This window comes from Dipodomys ordii, unplaced genomic scaffold (genome assembly GCF_000151885.1).
Source record: "Dipodomys ordii isolate 6190 unplaced genomic scaffold, Dord_2.0 Scaffold17, whole genome shotgun sequence".
Lineage (NCBI taxonomy): Eukaryota > Metazoa > Chordata > Mammalia > Rodentia > Heteromyidae > Dipodomys > Dipodomys ordii.
The window spans coordinates 10,054,182-10,065,807 of record NW_012267233.1 but is presented as its reverse complement, the minus strand read 5'-3'; positions in this window follow the sequence as shown (position 1 = coordinate 10,065,807).

Below are 11,626 nucleotides of genomic sequence, written 5' to 3'. Positions count from 1 at the left end.
AGGTGTTATTATATCCTACTGTACTAAACACCACCACTTAGCACTTCCTTGTTTACTGAACATCTACTGAACTATGTCAGCACTGCCCTCATATTACTTCTATCGCTGGAGTGTGAGTGGGTTGTGATGCCTAAGACATGCGATACCTTCAGTAAATATCAGTTCCCCCTCCTTCCACTTGATTCACTTTCCTATACACTGCAGAGTTTAACTATTAAGTTGAATCACATAATAGTTGAAAATTTTAAAGTATAAAAATGGTGGGTGGTGGATAGAGTTGAGTAGTAGAGCACTTGCTTGGAATGCCTAAGGTCTTGAATTCCATCCTCAGCATGGGGTGGAGGGGGAATCAAAAGTGGTGGAATAGTTACAGAAATAGAAAACCCCTTCCTAAAATTCATTTGGAATCTCAAGGGACCTCAAACAACCAAAATGACTTTAAAATTAAAAGCAAAGTGGGGAAACTCATACATCTCAATTTTAAAACTTATCAACAGCTGGATGCTAGTGTCTCACACCTGTAATCTTAGCGGCTTGGGATGATGAGGTCTGAGGATCATGGCTCAAAGTTGGCCAGTCAGGATCCTCTTATCTCCAAGCAACCAGCAAAAACAGTTCCAGAAGTGGAGCTGTGTCTCAAGTAACTATAGACAGCTTGAGTACAATAGCTCATAGACAGCAATAATGCCACAAAAATAGATAAGATACAGATAGATAGATAGATAGATAGATAGATAGATAGAACAAAACAGAAGATAACTAGTATTGATAAGGATATGAAGAAATTGGAACTTTTGTGAACTGTTGCTGGAAATGTAAAATAATATAATTACTATAGAAAATATGATGACAGTATCTCAAAAAATAAAAAATACAAAATTACTCAATACTGCAACACTTCCATTTTTCAGGATGTATTCCAGAAGAATTGAAAGCAATGTCTCAAGGAGGTATTTGTGCTTTCCTATTCACAGTGGCATTATTCACGGTAATTAAAACTCAGAGCAATTTAAGTATTCTTAGAAATGTGACTAAAGGAGAAAAATGTAGTATATACTGGAAGCCTATTGAGCCTTAAAAAAGAAGGCAAATCTGGCATGTTGTACAACTTGGGTACACCCTGAAGACATTGCAATGGGTGAATAAGATGAGTACTCTGATTCCTCTCATACTAAGCAGTGTAGTCAAATCATTAAGACAAATTAGAAAGGTGGTTGCCAGGAGCTGGGAGGAGAGAGAGAGGGAGCCACTGTTTCATAGGTATAGCATTTCATTTGGGAAGCTTGAAAAGATTTAGGAAAGTTGATGACAGTGATTGCACACTACCATTGTACTTTATACCACTGAACTATACACTTGATTATTGTTAAGATGGTAAATTATATGTATCATTTACCACAATAAAAAGTAGTCATTTTTTTGTTTAAAAATAGTTAAATATCCATCCTATGTTGCAATGTAATATGCAAGGGAGAGGGCTTCTTTAACTTAAAGCAGTGAAAGCAGCAAACAATTGGTCAGTAGTGGCTGGATTGGATCCATTGGTGTTGGACTTCCTAGGAAGGTAAATTCATTCCTGCCTTTGTTAAACCAGACCCCAAAGCAAGGCATCCAAGCAGACTGCTTGAATGTGTGCTGAGGCCTGAGACTAGAGGGTAGCAAGAGTGGCCCACATCAGGTTGAAAGGAAGAAGGAAACGCGTGGATGTCTGGCAGATTGACCACTGTCTCCAGCTTCAGCCTACCACAAGTGAACACTATTGGGGGCCTCTCTCTCTCTCCCTGAAGCCATACCACTGCAGAGGCAGCACCCATAGGAAATAATGTCCAGCCTTTATGACCCAGGTGCCATTCAACCAGCCCAGGATCAGGAATATCTAGGGGTGGGGTGGGGTGGGGTGGGGAATACCTATGTTCTTAGCATGTGCAGACTTTTCTATCCTCATAGTTCCATAAACAGTAGAGTATAAGAACTATTTTCAAGCCAGACACCGGTGGCTCACACCTGTAATCCTAGCTACTCAGGACACTGAGATCTGAGTATCACAGTTCAAAACCAGCCCAGGCAAGAAAGGGCAAGAAAGTCCATGAAACTCTTCAATTAATCACCAGAAAACCAGAAGTAGCTCTGTGGCTCAAGTGGTAGAGCACTCATCTTGAGCTGAAGAGTGCAGGAACAGCATCCAAGTCCAGAGTTCAAGCCCTACAACCAACAACACAACAACAACAACAAACTATTTACATAGCATTTAAATTGTATGATGTTTGTTGGGTTATCTGGAGATAATTTAAGATATTCAGGAGGATATGTATATAGGTAGGACAGGGGGAGGCTGTATAGATGTGACATTTCACCCAAGAGACTGCAGCATCTGGTTTGGGTATTCTTGGGGAGGGATTAGGTCCCAGAACCATGCCCAGGTTGACACAGAGGGGTGACTATACAACTTCTACCGAAGCAAAATATTGTCAAAGGAGTCACACAAACGTAACACTCTGCCAAATGTAATGCTTTCTCCATAAAAATTAGGCAGCTTATAGAATTCAGCTCTATTAGCACTTAAATACTTCCAGCCATTTTGATTAGTAAATCTCATCAATACCTTCTCTCAGGGGCAATTATCTACCAGTATTACCCTTCTAATTAGGATAATAATGTCCAGTGTCAATAAAGCCTTTGCCAATTGTGCACAAAGAAAAGTACCCTCCTCCCTTTTCCTTCCCCCAGGGTTCTTTGGACTAAATTTACTCTGGGTCCTGAAGTGTGGAAAAAGTAAACATGGTTTTGTTTGGATTGCACCCTTCAGTTTCTCTAGCCTAAAACAGTAGCAACGTGTCAGAAAGAGATTCCAGAGAAAAGATTTTCAGAACCTGTTAATAGTAAGAAATAAACAAACACAAACTGAAAAAAAAAAGCGCAGATTTTTTTTTTTACAATTAAAGAGATGAGGGAGGAAATATTTGACCTATTTTCAGTTGCTTTATATATTTCTTCAGAAAAGGAAAGGATTTTAAGGTTCACGTTAAATTTTAGCAAAGCACGTATTCAGGTCATTAACACCAGGGTATCAAAAGTCAGAGTGAATATTTTATGTAGATGTATCCGATCTTGATGCAGGACCTTAAAATAATATACAAGTTCTGAAGGAAAGATAAAAAAACAAATATTAGACAGTTAAAATACTTGTATGTAAAGAAATCAAGAAATAAGTTGGGTGCTAGTGGCACACACCTTTAATCTTCATTTCAAACCAGCTAGGGCAGAAAAGTTTATGATACTCTTTTTTTTTGGGGGGGGGGTCCGGTCGTGGGGTCTTAACTCTGGGCTTGGGCGCTGTCCCTCAGGTCTTCAGCTCAAGGCTAGCGCTGTACTACTTGAGCCACAGCACCACTTCCGGCTTTTTTCTTTTTGCTTATGTGGTGCTGAGGAATCGAACCCAGGGTCTCAGGCATGCAAGGCAAGCGCTCTACCACTGAGCCACCTTCCCAGCCCTGTTTATGATACTCTTATCTTCAATTAATCAGCAAAAAGCTAGAAGTGAAGCTACAGCTCAAGTGATAGAGGAGAAGCTTTGAGTGAAAAAGCCAACTGAGAATATGAGGCCCTTAGTTTAAGCCCCAGTAGTGGCACAAAAGAAATCAATAAAAACATCATACCTAAGTGAACTCGGTGTTCCTTTGTAGTCTTTGGCAATTATTATTATTATTTTATTTATTTGCCAGTCCTGGGCCTTGAACTCAGGGCCTGGGTTCTCTCTCTGAGCTTCTTTTTGCTCAAGGCTAGCATTCTACCACTTGAGCCACAGCACCACTTCCGGCTTTTTCTCTGTATGTGGTACTGAGGAATCCAACCCAGGGCTTCATGCATGCTAGGCAAGCACTCCACCACTGAGCCACCTTCCCAGCCCTGGCAATTCTTGCAGAGTGAGCTAGCTATGAGAGTCGACTTGTCTTTGGGGAAAGCACTCATAGCACAGGGGTCCCTCACTGGACATGCCCCTGGCCAAGAGGAGTCTTGAAGATGGAGTACCTACCAAGGAACAGACTGTCTCCATGCCCCATTAACTGGAAGAACAGCACCTCTCTGGCCAATTCTGAATGCTGCTTTGATATGAATGAGGCTATTAAGATGGCTTAAACTTATTAAATGACTTCTAACAAATATGTTGGAATTAGTGCACACATAATACATCCATGTCTTTTAAAACATATTTTAATTTGGTTTAAAAAGTTTATTTGATTCAAAAAGTAAGGCAAGCCCACAGAAATTTCAGGAACTAGAAAATAGTACCCCTTCCTCTTCCTGTAACCCAAAAACCTATCCCTTGCCTTTAACCCTTGTTGGTATTTCTGTGCAATAAGAAACTTGCCACACTTGCTGTCTAAAACATCCCCAGCAGGGCACGCACGCCTTGTGTTTAGAAAGCGCCCCTCAGGTAAGGGGCAGGCATGCCATGGTTCAGCATGTTTGTTACCAGACCTGTTTATACCCTTTTTAATGTATGCCATTGTCTTGAATGTTACATTAACTAAGGAGATGTGGGTATGAAAGCAAAGAGAACTGGTTTCTAAGCAAAGCAAACAGAATGCTTCAGGGAGTCTCCATGAAGCAAGACGTTTTAAAGTAAAAACCACAGGCAATGTCATCTGCATGACATTGCAAGTGTCTGCCTGCAGCCCGAGATGGCACTCTTGCTGGTGCTGTGCTCCTGTGTTCTAGGACTGAGAACGGAGGGCCACGGTGGCCGAGGCATCCATGTGGGTCATCACAATGGCTGAATGGTGGCAGTGGCTTCAGCCATAGACATGGGAACTTGGAAATGGACACTTGAGATATCATCCCCCTCCATTTGAAATGCAATCGCTGGGCAAGAAGATCTCTGCGTCAGTAAATTTTATAGTTGCTGTGACAAAATACCTAACATAAAAAAGGAAAGAGTTGTTTTGGCTCACATTCCAGCATGGTGAAGCAGAACGGCCCACATCATGGCAGCGTGGAAGGGGAAGGGAGAGAGGGGAGAGGAGGGAAAAGAGGAAAAGAGGAAGGCATGGGAGGGGAGACCCCAGACTATAGGATGGTGCCACTAGGTTCAGAAATGATCTTCCTCCCTTACTCAGTCCTCTCTGGAAACATCATCACGAATGCAACCAGAGGTATGTTCTCCTAATCTTCTAGGCCTTTCTCAAGCCAATCAACTTGGCAATCAAGATTAACCGTCTTAGCTTCTTTACATAGGAATCTGACTCAGGGACATCTGCTAGTTCCACACAATATTTTTCTTTTATTTCCTTTTTGGCAGGTCTGAGGTTTGAACTCAGGGCCTCCCACTTGCTAGGCTGATGCTCAACCACTTGAGTAATGCTCCCAACTGTTTTATTACTTTTAGTTATTTTTTACATAGGGTCTTGGTGTTTGCCTAGGACTGGTTGCACACACACACACACACACACACACACACACACACACGTAACATGAATCTTTAGGTTTGATCCTCCATTTTTAGTCTAAAGCCAGGACTGGTGGCACATGACTATGATCCCAGCACTCCAGAGGCTAAGATAGAAAGATTTTGATTTCAAGGCTAGCCTGAGATGCATCATGAGACTCTGTCTCAAAAACCAACCAACCAACCTACTACAGAATGTCAGCCTGAGTGGCTGGAACTGAGTGGGGTCTGGAACTCTGCAGTTCCATTTGTAGTAGCCCCCCTATTAATGCCACATCTCTGTGGCATCCCTCTCAGACATTTTGGTGGTGATTTCTATTAAAAGGAATAATGTATTATCTCAATAAAAATAACTGTTTCTGTTACTTAAGAGGTTGAGGTTTGAGGATCACAGTTTGAAGCCTGCCAGGGCAGGAAAATCCACATGACTTTTATCTCCAATTCCCCAGCAGAAAGCTGGAAGTGGAGCTGTGACTCAAGTGCTAGCCTTGGGTAAAAAAGCTCAGGGACAGCACCCAGACTCTGAGTTCAAGCCCCAAGAACAACACACACACACACACACACACACACACACACACGATCACTGAACAACCGGGTGCCAGTGGCTCATGCCTGTAATCCTTGCTACTCAGGAGGCTGAGATCTGAGGATCAGGGTTCAAAGCCAGCCCAGGCAGGAAAGTCTGTGAGACTCTTAATTCCAATAAACCAGACAGAAAACCAGAAGTGACACGGTAGCTCAAGGTATAGAATACTAGCCTTGAGCTGAAGAGCTAAGGGACAGTGCCTAGGCCCAGAGTTCAAGCCCCATGACCACCACTAACCACCACCAACAAAAAAAGATCATTGAACATATTTCTAAAGTACATTCTTTTTGTAGAATCTCCCATTCTCCCAATTCCTAGTAGTTACCAGCCTGTAGCAGCAGGAGTCCCTGAGGTTGCGTGGGTGTGTTAAACCATGCTATTGCAGGGAGAGAGACCTGTCATCAGTTGACTTCCTGTCAGAGGACCTGGATGCTGCTTGGGAAGGCAGAGGTATGGAGGGAGGATAGGTACAGGCTAAAGATACATTTTTGCATTTTGCCTGGGGCAACCCAAGCAGCTGCTGAGTCACCAGTACGAACTGACAATCCAGTTCCACTCTCAGATTTATCTTTCCTTCCTTGAGCCTTTCCTTCTCTCCTAATGTGTTCATTCCCACCTATTGTATTTTTATTAATTAATTAATTTTTAAATTTTTGGTCCTGGGATAGAGGCAAGTGCTCTACCGCTACACTCTTAGTCTTTTTTTTTTTGCCAGTCATGGGGCCTGAACTCTGGGCCTGGGCGCTGTCTTCAGCTCAAGGCTAGCGCTCTACCACTGGAGCCAAGCACCACTTCCAGCTTTTTCTGCTTATGTGGTGCTGAGGAATCGAACCCAGGGCCTCATGCATGCAAGGCAAGCACTCTACCACTGAGCCACCTTCCCAGCCCTACATTCTTAGTCTTGATTCTATTCTTAGTTTTAAACCAAATAAGTGCAACCATTTTGGAGTTTCTGTAAATTGAAAAATTCCTGATGATTGAAGATCACCACTAGACAGCTGAAACAACTCGAAAAGCAAAGTGTCTGGAATAATATATAACAGTCAAGACAGGCACCAGTGGCTCACACCTGTAACCCTTGCTACGCAGGAAAGCCAGTCTGAGCAGAAAGTCCATGGGACTTTCATCTCCAATTAGCCCGCAAAAAGTTGGAAGTGGAGCTGTGGTTGACGTGGTAGAGTGCTAGCAAAACATTCTGGACAAAGCCTAGGCCCTGAGTTCAAGCCCCAGGACTACTGGTGTACGCGCGCGTGTGTGTGTATGCACCTGCACACACACACACACACACACACACGTTCTCTCTCTCTCTCTCTCTCTATATATATATACATATATTTCAGTCAGAATAAATAAATAATTTATTTATTATGAGAAAATTAGGATCATTAAAGAGTCCAAAGTAAAAAACAAAACAGAACAAAAACCTTTTCATTAGAAATATACAGAACACTGTAAACTTTTCTGTTAGATCTGATTTGCTATTTTGAGAGGATGTACACCTCTATATTCTAAAACATTTTCACACATTTGGTTTTAGTAAGTTGTATTACAAATAAGCTTTGATTGATTTTTGTTTGTTTTGTGGCAGTAGTGCAATTTGAACTGAGGACTTCATGCTCCTGCTCAACTTTCTTTGCTGAAGGTTGGCACTCTACTACTTAAGCCACACCTCCACATCCAGATTCACTTGGATTTGTTCATGCATGCTGGCTATGAACTATGATCCACAGATCTCAGCCTGCTGAATAGCTAGGATTACAGGTGTGAATCACCAGTGCTCAGCCAGCTGATTGTTTTTAAACTTCGGAAACTACCCTTATTTGGTAGGCAGCCTTCAAGAGGTCCCAGATGATCTCATTTCCTTGGTGTGATCCTTCTCACACTGTACCAAGACTGGTCTGCAGAAGGTTTCTTCAACAGCTGACTGATCTCTGGCCACATCCTAAGTAGTAAGTACCTATTATCTCAGCAAAGCTAGTAGTTGATCCAAGATCATCTAGAAATAAACACTACTTCATTCAGGGGAGGGAGGTGATAAACCAAAGCCAGGGAAGACAGTAGAAACAAACTAGCCCCACATGATTCTTGAATGCTCTAGACATTTTACTGTCCAAATCTGCTGTCCAAACTGCTCTCACTGGACTTGTTGCATTCATTTTTATCATTGCCTTGAGATTTATATCCATGATCTAGTTTCAGTGTCTTTTTGGGGCGCTTAAGTTTTAAGCTCCTTCCAAATATGCTTTTTGGCATTTTTGGCTCATCTCCTAATTTTTTATTTGTGGTTTTTATGACTCAACTCATACTTCTGATTCAGAAGTCCCAAGCTTGGGCAAGAATAGTTCTCTTCATCTGTAGCTTTTAGATGGGGGAAGGTCGTAATTTGATTAGTTTGCATCAAATAATTATATGCACCAGAGAATTGCTGAAGGCTTTCAAATAAGGAAGGGGCTGCTGCATGACATTTGATTATTTGAATACATTTTCCATCTTGAGACAGTCTCAAGATGTTGAAGCCACAAACAATAAGCACGCCTCATTAAAAACCTCAGAGGGAACATTTTGTTCTACCTAGCTCCAGCCATGGTCTCTGGGTTCTCATTTGGGTATTTTCTTTTGGATAAATGTTATGTTTTCTCGGTGTATTTATAGTTCACGTAGACCATCAAAGCAATAAAAATAAAAAATAATAATAACAACACTTAAATAGGGAGAGATGATCTGGTGTTCAATAGCATGAAAAATGTTCATAACAAGAACAAAAGTGAATCATACCAGTGTCACACCATTGGATACCTTCTCCTGCTTTCCATCAGCCAGCTTTGTGTTTTATCCTTCAAGACCTTGCCTGAAGCATTGTTTTCCTTTGAGAGGCCATACATTTTTATTAATCATGTGTTGATAAAAGTAAGAATTTACAAAGCTGGACGCTGGTGGCTTATGCCTGTAATCCTAGCTACTCAGGAAGCTGAGATCTGAGGATTGTTCAAAGTCAGCCTGGGCAGGAAAGTCCTTGAGACTCTTATCTCCAATAAACCACCAGAAAACCAGCAGTGGCACCATGGCTCAAGTGTAGAGCACTCACCTTGAGCTGAAGAGCTGAGGGACAGTACCCAGGCCCAGCGTTCAAGCCCCGTGACTGACAACAACAACAATAAAAAAAGTAAGAACTTACAGTTAAGGCTAGAAGGTGAAAATGGTACAGGTAGACTTTGAAGAACAGGCCTAGATTTGAAATGCAGCTCAATTACTTATCCAAAATGAAGGTCAACTTTATTATCTGTTCTATGAAACTATTGATACTGTTGGGTTTTGTAGCCAAGTGCTAGTCTTCCATTGCTTTCTTGCTAATGTAATCTGATTTATTCAAATACTGAGTGGCTATCCTTTTATCTCATGGAAGGTAGATTGAGCTTCTGATCTATATTGGTCACGTGAAACAGAGGAAGTCCGTAGAGCCTTTTGAGAAAGATTATCACCCCTGTGCTGAGTGCCCTGTCCCACTTCTTAATGCCTTTACCCTTGATTATATAAGGACATGTGAATCAAAAACATTGATTCAGAGCTCTGAGTTCTGGAAATATCAATCTGATGCCAATAATTGCCTCTGTCTGCCTCTTCTTGTTGAACATGTTAACCAGGCTTAGTAAAGTGCTTACTTGCTTAGCTGTCTGCTCCTTTGGCTTGCTGCTGAGAGCTTCCTTCAGTGGTACAAATACCCAGTTCATAGAGGACCTTCAAAGTGTGAATGAAGAACTCCAGAAATACAGCATTCATGGAACTGACTCCACCTTGCTAATGAAGGTGCTTAACTTGCTGTCTCCCAGCCAGTTACCCAGCCACAAAACAATTGTGGGGGGCTGGGAAGGTGGCTCAGTGGTAGAACACTTGTCTTGCATGCCTGAGGCCCTGGGTTCGATTCCTCAGCGCCACATAAGCAGAAAAAGCCAGAAGTAGTGCTGTGGCTCAAGTGGTAGGGCGCTAGCCTTGAGCTGAAGAGCTGAGGGACAGCACCCAGGCCCAGAGTTCAGGCCCCACGACTGGACCCCCCCCAAAAATTAAAACAATTGTGGAATAAGAAAGAATTTATGATTTAGAGTCCAGGGTGGGAGATGGGTAAAGATCAAATGCTACACAAAGAAATGTGAAATTTTATCTCTGGTAACTGGTTTAAAAGGAGGAACTTGCTTCAGCATGAATACGTCATGGAGAAATGGATCTCCCAAATACACTTTTTCTTTCATCTGAGACAGCTGAAGAGGCCTCCTTGAGGGAGAGGTGATTGAGCACTGAGTTGAAGGAAGGTTAGGTGCATAGATGAGAGAGGAGGAAGAGCTCGAGTTTTGAGGAGACAGATCTGTAAAGACCTAGGCAAGACAGACCATTTGTAATTTGTTCATATATATATATTATTCATATATATATATATATATATATATATGACATAGCAATTCATTCTTTCCTACGAGGCAACCTTTTGCTTTGCTTTAGCTTTCCTTGAAAATTTTTGGCATATGTCTCTTTCTTTCTTTCTTTCTTCCTCTTTCTTTCCTTCCTTCCTTCTTTTATTTTTTTAATTTTATATTTATTTATTTTGGTTTGTCCTGGGGCTTGAACTCTGGGCCTGGGCGCTGTCCCTCAGCTCTTCAGCTCAAGGCTAGCGCTCTACCACTTGAGCCACAACACCACTTGCAGCTTTTTCTGCTTATGTGGTGCTGAGGAATTGAACCCAGGGCCTCATGCATGCAAGGCAAGCACTCTACCACTAAGCCACCTTCCCAGCCCTTTTCTTTTATTTTTGTCAAAACTTTTGTTTTCCTTGAAATTGTTTGGCATATGTCTCCATATTTGTTTCTTTGTTTCCTTCCTTCCTTCCTTTCTTTTATTTTTGTCAGTTTGGGGGCCTAAACTCTGGGCATTATCCCTCAGCTCTTCAGCTCAAAGCTAGCACTCTACCACTTGAGACACAGAGCCACTTCCGGCTTTTTCTGCTTATTTGGTGCTGAGGAATTGAACCTAGGGCCTCATGCATGCAAGGCAAGCACTCTACCACTGAGCCACCTTCCCACCCCATGTCTCCATATTTCTAACCCACACATTTCCAGTTTCTTCTGAAGACACTTGAGGAAGCTAGATGCCCACTCGGACAGCCATACTATGTGCCCAGTTCCGGCCAATAGGATGGAAGACAGAGGCCTGCTGAAAAGGTCTCATGTCAGTGGGGCCACTGCTTTCCAGATGGTATAACTTCTTACTGCCTTAACTAGTAGCGAGATGAAGGGACTGTCTTGTGCCCTCAGGAAAAAGAACAGGAGAATCCTCAAGATGCGAGAGCATGGCATGCTGACATCACAGAGCATCAGATCCAAAGCTTACTTTCAATCTCTTTAATAACAACAACACCCAAAAACTAAATGCTTTTTTTTTTGGTGCCAGTCCTGGGGCTTGAGCTCAGGGCCTGGGTATTGTCCCTGAGCTTTTGTTTATTTTTTTTGGTGGGGGGTCCAGTCGTGGGGCCTGAACTCTGGGCCTGGGCGCTGTCCCTCAGCTCTTCAGCTCAAGGCTAGCGCTCTACCACTTGAGCCACAGAGCCA